The 14,047-nt window shown below is 50.4% G+C and overlaps 1 protein-coding gene across 1 annotated transcript in view; it reads right to left on the bottom strand.

Annotated features, from left to right (window-relative positions):
• Insr (insulin receptor) overlaps positions 1-14,047 on the bottom strand; it is a gene marked incomplete at its 5' end in the record, with an annotated part of 144,446 nt that overhangs the window by 78,692 nt on the left and 51,707 nt on the right.

Here is a 14,047-nt window from a genome sequence, read left to right as displayed (position 1 = left end):
TCTTTAAACTCCTGATCCCAAAAATGATCCTCCTGCCTCGGCCTCCTGAGTAGCTGAGATGACTGGCATAAACCTCTAAGCCAGACTACCTCTGTTTTTAGAGAAGAGAAAACATCTAAGGTTGCACAGCAAGGGAAGGGTGGAGCCAGGCTTCGAACTGGAGAGCTTGTGCTCCACAATGTAAACTTATTCACAGGTGCACTGGTCAGCTTGGGCATCCTCCCACCCCTGCCCCGTCTGGGTTGTCATGTGCTTCCAGAGAGGTCACCGGGACAGGTCAGTGCCTCGTTTTTATCGTCTTGTGTCACTGCCTGTATCTGGCGGAAAGAATCACAATCGGCGCAGCCCGGTGGCCGCCCAGACTCCGGGTCCTGCAGAGCAGACGTCTGTGCCCACGTCCCAGCTGCCCCAGCACCGAGCGGCACTCAGAGAAGCAGATCTGCCAGAAACCCCCAAACCTGCTGCTCCCCGGTCAGCGTCCCGTCCTTGCTCACGTGAGGTCAAACCTCAAGGCCCTGCCCTGCTGGGAAATCCCTGCAGGAAATGAAACAGGTCCCGCCACGATGCCCGGCCAGCAGACGGCAGAGGACAGAAGCACAGGCCGCAGCCCCAGCCCTTTTCTTTCTTTTTCATTTTGAGACAGGATCTCGCTAAGCTGCCTGAAGATGGGTTCAGGCTTGAGCTCCTGCTGCCTCAGCCTCACAGCGGCGGTAAGGGTTGCAGGGACGTACCACCATGCCCAGTTGTTGTACTGTTTACACTGCTTTGTATTGTTTAGGAAATAATGATAAGAAAAGCCTATACTCGTTCGTGTTCAGTGTAGTTGTTTTGTTTTGGTTTTGGTTTGTTTTGTTAAGGGCCAAGGCATCCTAGGCAAGGGCTCTATCGCGGAGATACTCCCTGGTTTCTTTTTCTCCCGCTAATTTGAGTCAAGGACACTAAATTGCCCAGGCTACTCTTGCATTTGAACCCTCCTGCCTCAGCCTGCTGAGTAGCTTGGATTACAGGCATGCACTCCCATGCCTGGCTGAACACAAATTTACTTCTGCATATTTTTAAGATTTTCCTTTTTTTTTTTTTTTGGTTTTTCTCCGGTACCGGGAACCGAACTCACGACCTTGCACTTGCCAGGCAAGCGCTTTTTGCCGCTGAGCTAAATCCCCAGCCCCACTTCTGCATATTTTTAATCCACAGCCATTTGGACCCAGAGAGCTGGAACCTGAGGATGCAGGAGGGGCTGACTGCAACCAACTGCTACCCCGAAATTCCAGCCAGCATATGGCTTGGGGCCCGGGCTCCCCGACCCTGCACAAACAGCCCCTGATGGCCACCACTGCCCAGGGGCTGAGATAGAAGTGGCTATACAGGAGAGAAGGGCACAGAGGCAGAACAAACCCCAAAGGACAGCGGGGGCCAGACGGGCACCCCGGGACTGAGAGTTCAGGGTGAAGCCCCTACGACACAAAGGTCTGTGAAGGAACACAGGGCCACAGCAAAGTAAGCGACCGTGGGTCCCGCAGGGCTCCCAGCGACACCACCGGGCAGATACCTTGGTGGGAAAGGATGGAAGAGGGACAGGCACTGAGCTCCGTGCCCTTCCTGACTGTTCATCCCTCCCCAAAACCCTAGGCTCAACTGCTATCCCTGTCCTGCAGCTGAGAAAAAACAGGTGCAGAGAGGCCGAGCAGCCTGCCATGTTTAAGGCACAGCTTCCGGACAGCGCGCCTGCCCGCGACAGGCCGCTGTGTCCCCATTTCCTAAGCCAGCAGGACCCCGCTGATAAATGACGATGACCAAGTGTCCTCGAGTGCTCCCATCCCACAGGCACGTGGTTTCCAGGGTGGGCAGCAGCACCGTTGCCCCTAGCCACCGACCCTACACACACACACCTGACCACGAGCTCTTCATTTGCACTTTGCAGCTAACAGGTGCCAAGAGTCATCTCCCAATGGACCCTCAGAGGGGAGAGGCCCCCCCAACACCCCTTAACTTTTGGTGAGCTCCATACGGTCATCGACAGATGAACAGATAAAGAAAACGTGTTTACACAGTAGAACACACTCTGCCATGAAGGAGAAGCTTGAGTCATATGTGGGGAAACGGGTGCACTTTAAAACCACAGGGTTGGCGGGGCGTGGTAGCGCACACCTATAATCCCAGCACTCGGAAGGCTGAGGCAGGAAGGTCGTTGCGAGTTCAAGGCCAGCCTGCGCTACAAAGTGAGTTCAAGGCCAGCCTGAGCTACATAGCGAGACCACAAGGTTAAGTGAAATAAATCAGACAGAAAGGCTCAAATGTCACATGGTTTCTCTTATATGACAAACCCAAAGTATTTTTTTTAAAAAAAAGAGCAAAATAAAAGATAGACAGTAGGAAACAGGGAGATAGATCTTTTGCAAATGGGAAAGGAAGCAAGAGGAAAGGAGGGCAGGGGAGGGAACGAAAAAAGGAACGAAGACGTGTCATGTACGGGCAACTCACAAGGAGCATAAACATGACATACCGCAAACACGGACTAAAAAAATGAAAAAAAATTTAAAAGGACAAAAGCAAAAAGCACTCAATGAATTTCACATGCAAGTGGAGACTTTCGTGAGAGAGTAAAGTGCAAAGAAATGAGGAAAGAGCGGTGCCTTCACTTTAGACAAAACACAATAAACGTGTGAGGGGAGGCGAGGGCAGAACGAGCTCCGCCTGGGGAGTGAGACGAGGGCTCCGGCAGAGGGCGCTTCATTTTCGTTCGCCGCAGTCCCGAAGACCCGACTCCCCGCGCAGGCGCTCTCCAACCTCGCGATGGGAAGGACGGCTCTGCCTAGTCTTCAGGGCGTGGCGCAGCCCGAAAGGCCCTGTTTGAAGGTACAGGTCCTCCAGTGGTTTCAGCTTAAAATACTCAGTATGGTTTAGACTGAGGTGTTCCTGAAACCTCACGTGCTCACCTCCAGGGCTTTGGGCGGTGCTTGGGTCCTGGGGGCTCAGAGCTGACTTGCTGCGGGGAGGCGGGGCCTTCTCGGGGAGGCGGGGCCTTCTCGGGAGAGGCAGGGCCGTCGCGGGGGAGGCGGGGCCATCGTGGAGGAGGCGGGGCAATCATGGGGAGGAGGGGCTTTCTTGGGGAAGAGGGGCCCTCTCAGAAAGGCGGGGCCTTCTTGGGGAGGCAGGTCTTCTTGGGGAGGCGGGGCTGTCCCGGGAGGTGGGACAGTCTCAGGGAGGTGGGGCCTTCTTGGGGAGGCAGGGAAGGAGGGGCCTTCTCAGGGAGGCAGGACTTCTTGGGGAGGCGGGGCTTTCTCGGGGAGGCGGGGCTATCCCCAAGGGGCGGGGCCTTCTCAGAGGGATGGGACCTTCACAGAGGGGGCATGGCCTTCTCTGGGAAGGTGGGGCTTCCCCGGGGGCAGAGCCTTCTCTGGGAGGCTAGGCCACCTCCGAGGGGCAGGGCCTTATCAGAGAGGTGGGAGCTTCTGGGAGGGAGCCGGAGCGTGGCCTGGAAGTGTTTCCCTCCCTCCCCGAATCCTCGCGTCTTCTCTGTACTTCCGGTCGCCATGCTGTGAGCAGCTCTCCTGCCCCAGACCCCTCCACCATGCTTCCTGCCTTGGAGCCAGTCGACTGTACACTGGATTCTCTAAAAACTGAGCCAAAATAAGCCTCTCCTCCCTTAAGCTGTGGGTGTGGGTATTTGTCCTAGCACCAGGCAAGTGACTCAGGCAAGCACTGAGGCGCATTTTGAAATGTCACAAGCATAACTCCTTCACACCCGACCACGCACACGCTCCATCGTCCAGGCGGGGGCGCTCAGAGCCGGGCGATTCTGGACCCCGGGGCACACTTGGCAACATCCGGAGACATTTTTGCTTGCCACCACTGGAGTAATGGGTGCTACTGGCATCGCGTGTGGGTGCTGCTCAACACCCCTCACATGTGTCATGCATGTCCACAGAGACGCCTGTCCCAGGACCCGAAGTCCTTCTCCCTTCATCAAAGCCAAGATCACCACATCACTAACTTCCCCTAACAGAATGAGGGAGAATGTCTTACCCTTCAGACAGCTGGCTTAAATATTAAAATATATATCTGTGTGTATATATATATACACATACATATGTGTATATTACTCCTACACACCACACAATTCCACCCCCTTACAAATAAAACTGAGCCATCCTGAACAGGTTTCCAGACTGCAAAAACACTGATACAAAAAAAGGCTTTAAGCGGCTATCTCTCTCTCTCTCTCTCTCTCTCTCTCTCTCTCTCTCTCTCTCTCTCTCTCTCACACACACACACACACACACACACACACCCTCCACCCCATTCTGCAAATCTTGAGCAACATCCTAATGCTCCACTCAGATTCTGAAAATATGTGCCAGAGGAGACTTATTACGCTAATTTCCTTTAGTAAACAATTCAAATCTTACCTTGGAAACCAGTGAAACAGGGAACGCCAGCCACAGGGCCACATGGCATCCCTTCCTCTGTTCACTAAGCCTTGGACGTTCTGTGACTTCCGCTCTGGAGGTGGTCAACACGGATCTTTCCGGAACAGCTTGTTTTCCAACACATACACTTTTTTCTTTATTCCCCATAGGCTTGGTGTGAATAATTAATGAATTCACTATTTGCTGCTGGGTAATCCCTCTGGGGATTGAATCCAGGGCCTCCACACTGAGCTATATCCACAGTCCTCTTTTATTTTTTGTTTTGAGGCAGGGTCTCAGTAACTTGCTAAGTGGCTCAGGCTGGGCATGAACTTGTGATCCTCCTGCCTCAGTCTCCCAGAGTGCTGGGATGACAGGCATGCGCCACCATGCCTGAAAACCACTTGCATCTTCAGCAGTGTGTTAGAGTTCTGTATTGACGCTGGCAGCTGAGAACAACTCCCCTTTCACCAAGAGGACGGCAGACATTGCACATAGCCTCCCAAGTTACAAAATAGTTTCTTCACAGAGCCCCGCAGGGTTCTGGATGGAGAAAGCAACCCATGTTGAGGAAATCCATAGCAGCAGGATAAATTGTTTTGTTTTTATTTTGCTGGAAACCAACATGTATCACCAGTGATTAACACTGTACACTGAAAGGTGTTTCTGTGTTTTCACCAGTCTGAGACTGTTACCCTCACTTCAGCCTCATAAATCAACACGGAAACTGCCAACAGAGAAGCTGCCAGGTACTATGGACCAGACTGTCCCAAGCATGGACCTTCCTGGGGACACAAGACACAGCCCCAAGGGTCCTGCTGAAGAGGCTCCTTTCCTCTGAGAACTCCTGTGTGGAGTGGTTGGAAATCTGCCTACACTTCATGCGCACATGGTGGCAAGTGGTAGTACCCAAGCCCAGAGCCCACCAGGACCCCTACCCTCATGTAAAAAGCCAACCCCAAATGAACATCAAGATTTGGTAGGTGACAACACGTCAATATTCCACCCTACTTGTCAACTGGGGTGAGGTTTAAAGTCCATTTTAACAGCTCACAGCTTAACAAAACGAGTTCTCTGTCTTTCTCCATGGACAAATGTCGTCTGTATCTCTTGGCTCTGTGAGACAGTCAAGAGTTCACAATCACAGCCCACTGACTCAGCAAGGCTAAAAACTGGAAGGTCGAGACTAATAACAATTATATAATTAGGCTCTGCGGTGAAACAGTTCAGGCACTGCAATCAGAGCAGACATGCGCCCGTGTCGGCCATGCTCAACTCTTTTTTTTTTTTTTTTTGGTTTTTTTTCCGGTACCAGGAATCGAACTCACAACCTTGCGCTTGCCAGGCAGGCACTGTGCCGCTGAGCTAAATCCCCAGCCCTGGCCATGCTCAACTCTGTCATCAACCGTCGCTCTACATCTTCCTGGTGGGACAAGATGAACAGTAGCAGCCGGCATCATTACAGGCAAGGAGCGGTAAAGCATCCTTATCTGCAAATGCTGCAGTGAGCAAGCCTGAAAATGGGAAGGAACAAGCTCCTTGGATTTTAGAACTTGTGAGTATTCAGTGAGGTAGCGGTGTAGAGTGAACTGCTACCCTGTCTACTGTTCTGGAAAAATAACCATTTTTAATGCTGTTTTACTAAAATCATTTGTATTAGATAGGTATGTGGATGAGTGATGGGTGGAACTAATGAGTGAATGGATAGGTGAGTAGATGGATGGATGGATGAATGGATGGATAATGAATAGGTGGGTGGATGGATGCACAGGTGATGGATGTGTGGATGGATGGATGGATGGATGGATGGATAGACAGGTGGGTAGACAGATGGATGGGTTAATAGATAGATGAATGGATGAACTGGTGGTTGAGTGGGTGGATGGGTGGGTGTAAAGGTGAATATATGGGTGAAGGAGAGACAGAGGGAGGGATAGATGGATGGATAGACAGAAAAGAGTGGCAGGACAGAGGGAAAACCAAGTAATAAATAGGATGCAAGCCACCCTAAGAACAATGCACACAAGAAATGGACAGATAACGGCTGAAGAAAAACCATGACACATTTCTATGAATACAAAGAGAACACTTGGGAAAATGGGAAATCCATGATGTAAGACCGTACAAATAACCAGTATCAACACGTCCTTTCTCTCTACTTCAATTTATAGACTTAGCACCCTATAATAAAAGCCACAAAGGGCATCTATGTCCACTTTGTTGTGTTTTGTTTTGTCTTATCTCTTGGAACTTGGCTACCTTTTCAAGTTTTTGTAAAAGTACACAAAACTAGGGTGCTTTGAAAAAATAGGAAGGAAAGATTGTTCCAGAGGATACCTTTACAATCATTTCACAAATATTTCATCATGACATAGAAGCCAGAAGACATCTAAAGGTTGATGGCTTACAATAAGTGGCCCTAAAAGCAGACTCCATTCAACACAAAAGAACAATGGAAGGAATACAACCTGGGGCCCAAGGTGATTCATTCAACCCACGATGGACCCTGTCACATCCCTGCCTCTCAGAAAATCTGTGATACTCCATTCTGAATGAAAAGCCTGGAACTATTAACAACAGCAATAAAAACACAGATAGATGTTTCCTACACAAGGGATGAGAAAGAACTTTCTAGAATAGAAACAATGACGAACTCATACATAGGATGGCAAACAAGAACCTAGGTCCAAATTCAGGAGCTCTACGAGATGTGAATTTTCATTCCAGACCCCGATCACATAAACACCTGTGTTTATTTGCAAAGGCAGGGTTACTGAGTCCCACAGAATGGGTGGCTACAGAATGAATCCTTTGTGGATTCTCACAAAGCCCTGAAGACTGGAAGCCTGAGACCAAGATGGCGGCAGGCATGGCTCCCTCCAGAGGCTGTGAGGAAGAATCTGTCCTGTGCCTCTCTCTTTGTTTGTAGATAGCTATCTTCTTTTGCTTCTGTCCTCTCCACCTCACCCTCCCCCGGTGTATATGTCTTCATGTGCACACTTCTCCTTTTTATAAAAACCCCAGTCGTCCTGGACTGGAGCCCATCCTAATGACCTCGCTTTACCTTGATTATCTCTATAAAGATCTTGTCTGCAAATACAGTCGTACTCTGAGGTCCCAGGAGTGAGGACTTCGAAGTATATTTTAGGGCGAACATAACCCAACACACAACAGAGCTTCACCGCCAGGACCAGAGTAGTAGGGGGGGCCCAGGATGTGCCAGAGGCCCCCAGCCACAGCGAGTCTATCAATGGCTGAACACAAGATACTGCCTTTTCCTTCTCTACCTTGCCAGCTGAGAACCTCCACCCCAACCCAGGCTGACTTACAAGTGCCCACTTCTTTAACCCCACCGACCCACGTTCCCGTGCCTTCCCTCACCCAGCGTCACCCCTTCCTGCCACGTCGCAGCCGCCAAATGGATGCCACAGACATTGGGTGAAGAAGTCACACAGCTCTCCAAATAGGTCAAGACGCCGGCAAGTCTGCCCGGGGCATCTCCCCACCCCGGAATGAGATCCCAACTTCCTCCTGTGGCCAACAGCGCATCTTCTTTATTCCTAGTTTTTAAATTCATTTTATTTTATTTTATTTTATTTTATTTTATTTTATTTTATTTTATTTTATTTTATTTTATTTTTGGTTTTTTTCCTGTACCGGGAATCGAACTCACAATCTTGCGCTTGCCAGGCAGGCGCTGGGCCGCTGAGCTAAATCCCCAGCCCCCTTAAATTTATTTTCTAAATCACGGTAAAATATCCCAACATGTCATTTCCCACCTTCACCACATGTAAGCACGCGATTCCCTGGCCTTCAGCACCACCCTCTTCTTTCCCAACCAACCCTTTGTCCCTGTGACGCACTAAATCCCCAGCCCCAGCCCGGGCTGCTGGTACCGTCCGTCCCACCATTTTCCCCTTTTTGTGGGCCCACATATGCATTGCGCAGGGTTTACATTCCTGCTGTGGAGTGGGCGCATGCGCAGAACCCAGCCCCATTCTTTTATTCCCCTCCCACCCCTCCTCCCTCCCTCTTTGATCCCCTTCCGCTTTGTTTTGGTTTTTTTTTTGGTTTTTTTTTTGGTTTTTCTCCGGTACCGGGAACCAAACTCACGACCTTGCGCTTGCCAGGCAGGCGCTTTGCCGCTGAGCTAAATCCCCAGCCCCCCCCCACCTTCCGCTTTGAGAAAGACCGATCTCCCTACTTTTCATCTAGTTTTTGTTTTACTCTTTATTTATATTTTGGGTTCCTCGCCTAAGAGAAACTATGTGACGTTTGAGCTCGTGCGTCTGATTTATTTCCCTTAACATTGTGGTCTCAGAGTGTATCCACTCTCCTACAAATGACTCGAGTCCTGCGCTGTATGTCAGCGCCAACCTTCTTTACCCATTCACGGGTCGATGGACGTATAGGTTGCTTCCAAAGCATGAGTGTCCCTGGGTCACTGTCATATGGCGCCTTTAACTTTTCCAAGAAGACACCAAGAAGGGGAGCAGCTGGGTTGAATGGAATTCCTAGTTTTCTTTTTTTGAGGACTCTCCAACCACTCTAGGGCCCTCATTCATTGGGTCCACACAATAGAGACCTCTTTGTGACCAGCTCTTCACTGAGCTTAGTGTCCTCAAGGTTTGCCCACACTGTGCCACTGGTCAGAATGTCCTTCCTTTTCATGGCTGAATGTTAGTCCCTTAAAGGGACAGACCACATCACGTTCATTCCTCTGTCGAGGGACACTGGGTTGCTTCCACCTCTCGGCCACTGTGGGAAGTGCTGCTTTGAACATGTGCGTGCAGACACCTCTGTCTTTATTTTAATTAATTATTTGTTTTTTGGGTCTTTCTGAGACAGGGTCTCGCTATGCAGTTCAGGCTGGCCTTGAGCTCACTTTGTAGCCCAGGCTGGCCTCGAACTCACAACGATCCTCCTGCCTCAGCCTCCCGAGTGCTGGGATTACAAGTGCGCGCCACCACGCCTGGCAAGACCCTGTCTTCAATTCTTTCAGATGTACACCTAGAAGTAAGACTGCTGGTAGTTCCGTGCTTAATCCTACATCCACCTCAGCATTTCCCTAGTGGCCACACATTTTATATCCCCAACAGCAACGCACAAAGACCGGATTTTGTCGACACTTAGTATTCTGCGATCGTAGCCCTCTCAGCAGACAAGAAATGATATTCGCTGGCCTGCAGCTTAGTCACAGCTCCTATCCTTTCCCTGAGGAAACTTTGTCCTTTTTGTTTCCTGCCACCTCCTCAGAGCCTAGAACAGAACTGGTGCTCAGCAGGTACGTGCAGTGTACAAGTCAGCCAATGAGCAGCTGGGCCGTGAACCCTGACTGCAAGCGTAAAAGGCTGGGTGGGGTGGCGCGCACCTGTCATCCCAGCACTCTGGGAGGCTGAGGCAGGCGGACAGCAAGTGTGAGCCTAGCCTGGGCAACTTAGTGACTTAGTGAGCCCCTATCACAAAATTTAAAACTATTAAAAAGGCTGAGGGTGGAGCTCAGTGTGAAGACCTCGGGTTTGATCCCCAGCACAAAAAAAAAAAAAACAAACAGGAAGGGGGGCCTAGGTGACAGGCTCTGGTGATTGAGCTGCTGGGGCGGGGAGACAAGGGAAAGAAAGATTCCCAGCTCAGTGTCATGTGTGTGCTCGAGCGCAGCCTGCAGCAGCTGGAGCTCCTTGATCTCCCCGCCGGGGTCCATCCTTCCTCTATAACTTGGGAATCCGAATGGCGGCTCCCTCGTCCTCCGTGCAAGGGTCTCTCCCGCGGCGTGGACACCTCCCTCTCCACTCACAAGGGCTCACGACCTCCCTAGGAGAGACTAAGTCCCGCCGTGGCCACAGGGAGAGGCCTCTCCGCACACCCCAGGATCCCAGCGTCCCTGCAGAAGACAAACTATCTAGGGACTGTGTTTTCAACCAAGCCGGTGCCAGAGCAGCATGTCTGCAGCGCTGAGAGCCTCCAGCCTGGCTCGGGCACCGGGAAGCCGACTCCCTTGGCTGGCCCAGCGTCCAGCCGGGCCAGGCGCCTCGAGCTGAACTGAAGGAACCCAGAGCTGCCCCCTTGCTCAATAGCCTGCGCTGCTGAGGAGACTGAAGAAGAAGAAAATCGCTGTGCAACATTCTGGCCACTCAGCAAGAGGGGAAAAGACTTAGTTTCTGATTCTGAACTTGCTTCTGCGAATATCGTTTTTGTTCCAACACTTTGCATCGCCGGGCTGGGTGCAAAGGCGTGAGGTGTGCGGGATGCCTGGGGCCACCCAACCAACAGCCCGCCGTGCCTGCGAGCTGGGTCCCTCTCCAAATTTCAGCTCCTCGGGGACGCTTGTGTCTCCCAGCCCACCGAAGTCCCTCATGCTTGTCAGTGAGCACTCTTCCTAAGCCCCACGGCAGGGCGGTGTCCTGCCATGCCCTCTGCACAAATAGGGGGACAAAGCGTGACGGATGCACCCCGAGACCAGGACGCTAAGAGAGACAAATCGGACACAGCAGGTTGCTCATACATGAGAAACCCGATGTATAAATTTAAAGAACAAAATAAACCACAGGCAATAGGAAACAGGGAGGGAGACTTTGTGGAGATGGGGAAGGGATCTGGGGAGGTGGGGACGAGAGAGAAGGGAGGATCAAGGTGCAACCTTGTTTTGTTTTTTGTTTTGTGACAGGGTCTGTCTATGGAGCCCAGGCTAGCCTCAATTTTCCTGCCTCAGCCTCCTGAGTGCTGGGGTGACAGGCATGGGCCACCACACCCAACAATCAAGATGCCATATGTCCATGTACTAGTTACCCACCGTGAATGTATTTGATATGTATCAGAAGCATATGCTAATTAACTTGTAAAGGCGTTATATCCATTTCTTTCTCCACAAAAAAGTCAATAAAACAGTGATAATGATGGTGACAACCATAAGGCCATAACTGGTCCAGGGACAGTGAGAAGTCACTGGAAAAGGCCCCAGAGACTCTCAGGGGTGGGTGCATTTAAAGTACATGTATTTGGGGCTGGGGATTTAGCTCAGTGGCAAAGCGCTTGCCTGGCAAGCGCAAGGTCGTGAGTTCGATTCCTGGTACCGGAAGAAAAGACCAAAAAAAAAAAAAAAAAAAAGTACATGTATTTGTCAAAAATGCCCTGGCCTCAGGCCAGGATGGAACTCACTAATAGAGCATGCGCCTAGCATGTGCACCTCAGCACTGAAAAAAAACAAAAAAAAAAAAAAAAGAAACAACTTTTTTTTAAAGGTTTATTCATTTGTCACCGTATGTTTGCAGACATAATGTTTATAATGCCCACGTGCAGTGGGTGCACGGACATGATGCCACATAATCCCGTCTCCCTCCTTTTCCCTCCCCTTCCTCCCCTCCTCCATCTCTCCGTCCCCTTCCCATTTGAGAAGAGTCTACCTCCTTACTTCCTAGTATCTAGCTTTTACTTTGCTCTTTATTTACAATTCGAATTACTCACAAAAGAGAAACCACGCAGTGTTTAGGCCTGTGTGTCCGATTTAGTTCACTTAACATGAGGATCTCAAGGTGCGTCCATTTCCCTACAAGTGATGTGAGTTTGTCTTCGTTTAGAGCAGAGCAGCGCTGCACTGTGTGTAACGCCACGCTTTCTCTCTCCACGCATCTGCTGATCAATGTCGGCGTTGGCAAGGACTTTCTGACCAGAACCCAACTGCGCAGGAAATAGTGCCGTGAATCACCGAGTGGGACCAGATCAAATTAAAAAGCTCCTGCACAGCAAAAGAAACCACCAACAGAGTGAAGAGACAACCTACAGAATGGGGGGAGGATTTTGCCTGCCATTCCTCGGAGGGCTCACACCTGGAATATATAAAGAACCCGAAAAAATTAGAACCACCCCCTCCCCAAATAAAAAACCCAGTCAAAAAATAAGCGAGTGTAATCAGAGGCCACTTCACAGGAAGTACAAATGAAGAAACGCCCAGCACTCCCGGCCACCGGAGCGATGTAAAGTGAACAGCAGGGAAATGTGATATTAAGTCACAGCCAACGAGGCCTAAGTATTGGATGAAAACAGAAGAAAGAAAAAGCCGTGAAATTCTGACTGAGCCGCCCAGTCTTGGTCCCTGAAGAAGATGAAATTGAATCACTCAAAACACAGGCAGCGCTTCTGCCCGGTGAACAGGGAGGTGATGGGTGTAGAGTCTTGCTGGTCATCAAAAGGAAAACGAAGAGGTTACCGGTGGGAGAAGGAAAACCTTAGGGTTAGAACGGCCAGGGGTGGGGGCTCCCGCTCGGCCCAGGGCTGCTCTCCACGGACCAGAGTCAAACTCACTTTCTCGTTTCTGCCCGTGCTGTCTGCAGGTTTCACGGCGTGGTACCTCCCGAAGGAAGAGCGGGAGACAGCGGGCAATTCAGAACACCAGGGTCTATGAGTGAGCTTCCGAAATACTTTCACATCTTCCAATCATGAAAGCAAGGTTGGCCTTTTTATCCTTTTTTTTTTTTTTTTTAATTTTTGCTTCCCGCAGCGGTTTGCAGTTGTAAGGGTCACAAGCATTGTGGGAGCTGGAGCATGCGCATAACGCATCTTCACGCCCCCTGCGCACCCTCCTCGGCTCCCCGCCCCCTTTCTCTCCTCATCCCCTTCCCGTTTGCAAAAGATCTTCCTCCCTGTCGTCTCCCGTTACCCATTTTTGGCTCCTTATTTATATCCAGGGCTTCCCGTGTAAGAGGAACCATGTGATATTTAAGCTTGTGCCTGCTTTTGTCCCTTCTTTGAAGTATTTCTGGAAATAGATTTCTCACAGATGTTCCTCAAGGCAGGTATCCAACGGCCACCTCCAGTCTGTGAGGTCTCCATCTGTCTCAGCAGCTGTGTGCCGAATCTTAAACCCAGCCCCCAGGCTAAGCGCAAGGCCAGGTTCAACCTGCAGCTGTTCGGCCCCCGACAGACCCCGTCCAGGTCACCACCACCCTCTCTTCTCCTCTGGTTAAAGACCAAAACACATACTAACAGCCCTGCCCCAAACTCTTACACAGGACAGGGAATTTTTAGGACTCTGGAGAATAAAACTTTGCCAACGTTTGTGCATCTGAGACCAGAGCTAGTGGCAGATTTTCAGACCCACGAGCTGGAGCTAATTAAATTCATTGCAGCCCCCTGTGAAAAACCAGCTGCTCTTCAAAAGGCTCCACCAAGGGTCCCACACTGGCTGTGACCTAATATCACCTGCGCTGAGCAGTGTGGCTTGGACGCAAAGCCCTTGCTGAGCATGCGAAAGGCCCTGGATTCATTTCCCAGGGTCACAAAAAGAAAAAAAGCTACATTAAGAAAATGAAAAGAGCTGGGCATGGTGGTGCACACCTGTAATCCCAACACTAGGAGGCTGAGGCAGGAGGACTGCGGAAGTTCAAAGCTGGCCTAGGCTCCATAGCGAGACCCCATCTCCAAAAAACAAATATCAAACCAACAACAACACTCAAATCTGGTCATTAGGCGTTGTATCCATGTATGAAATGTCACATCACACCCTATAAATACGAGCAATTCTAATGTGCTAATTTTTAAGAGTTCATATCGTTTTAATTGAACATAAAAGAAAAAACCTTTCAGTCTCGTGCAAAACAAGACGCAGAGGCCAGGGAAGGGAAAGAGTCCTCCCTCTCGGACTT

The sequence above is a fragment of the Chinchilla lanigera genome, unplaced genomic scaffold (assembly GCF_000276665.1).
Source record: "Chinchilla lanigera isolate Chin_1 unplaced genomic scaffold, ChiLan1.0 scaffold00162, whole genome shotgun sequence".
Lineage (NCBI taxonomy): Eukaryota > Metazoa > Chordata > Mammalia > Rodentia > Chinchillidae > Chinchilla > Chinchilla lanigera.
The sequence above is the reverse complement of the archived record's forward strand: the minus strand, read 5'-3'. Positions and strand labels throughout refer to the sequence as shown.